Source organism: Diaphorina citri, unplaced genomic scaffold (genome assembly GCF_000475195.1).
Source record: "Diaphorina citri unplaced genomic scaffold, Diaci psyllid genome assembly version 1.1 scaffold2607, whole genome shotgun sequence".
In the NCBI taxonomy this organism is placed as follows: Eukaryota; Metazoa; Arthropoda; class Insecta; order Hemiptera; family Psyllidae; genus Diaphorina; species Diaphorina citri.
This window is the reverse complement of record NW_007380025.1, coordinates 1-1,439: the sequence shown is the minus strand read 5'-3', so window position 1 is coordinate 1,439 and position 1,439 is coordinate 1.

Here is a 1,439-nt window from a genome sequence, read left to right as displayed (position 1 = left end):
CGATAGTTCGTGACAACTCAGCTAACTCACCACATAACAGTTCAACTGTTACATGTTTGTCCGGAAATATGACACCTCGTATTCAGTATAAAAACTTTGTAATTCTTTGGAACTAAAAGGTGGTCCACCATCACTAATAAGTTGAGCTGGAACCCCTTGTCTAGAAAACATACTTTTAAAATGTTTAATTATAACCTGGCTTGTAGAACTACTCAACAAAACAGTTTCAAAAAATTTAGAGTAGTTTTAGGCACTTCATGTGGTATCAGTGGTTCCTTCCTATTACTAGGTTGAAATTTTTTACAAGTTTCACAATTCATAATACCGGTGTCATCGATAGTTCGTGACAACTCAGCTAACTCACCACATAACAGTTCAACTGTTACATGTTTGTCCGGAAATAATATGACACCTCCAATTCCGGTGTCATCGATAGTTCGTGACAATTCAGCTAACTCACCACATAACAGTTCCACAGTTACATGTTTGTCCGGAAATATGACACCTCCAATTCCGGTGTCATCGATAGTTCGTGACAACTCAGCTAACTCACCACATAACAGTTCAACTGTTACATGTTTGTCCGGAAATATGACACCCCCAATTCCGGTGTCATCGATAGTTCGTGACAACTCAGCTAACTCACCACATAACAGTTCAACTGTTACATGTTTGTCCGGAAATGTGACACCTCCAATTCCACAAAAAAGATAATTCCACAAAAAAGTGCAGACAATTTCTGTACACCGCAATCTGTGCAGCTTCACCCTGCCACTGAATTCTCAAGTGACGACGATTTTTGTACACCGAAAACTGTTAAACGACAAAGAAAGGAAATGGTCAAATCCCAAAAGATACAAAGAAAATTGTTTGGTGTTGAGTATACTCCTCTCAAACGTGCGTTCTTTGATGTTACCCCCGTAAAAGATCCTAACATGTTGCTTCCTGCTGGTGGAGAAAATTATTTTCTGTTAGAAAATATTCCATCAGGTGTGGATTACTTAGGCAGCGTTGAAAGAAATTTTAAAAAATTGACCTACAAAGAAGGGGAAATTATTGTACCCTTAAACAAATGGAAACTTATTACAGCTCCTTCAAATCCTAATGTATTAAACGATTACACATATGGAGCTCTATTTATACACACGTTCTTAAAAAGTATAAATTGCACACGTGTCTTGAGTGTACACAGTAAGAGATTAAATAAGGATACTGGTAATTATGTTTTATACCTATATTGTATCCACGAGAAATGTAAAACATTCAAGCTCGTTTGTTCCCCACCACAGCAGACTGGTGTAATAGTAAAATTGTTCAGCAAAGGTATTCACTACTATCATAATCCAAATCAAAAAGTTAGTAGTCAAGCCAAGAACATAGAGCGACTCTTTCATGCGGACGGTTTGAAAGATAATTATCCTCGTCAATATCGGCGTGAA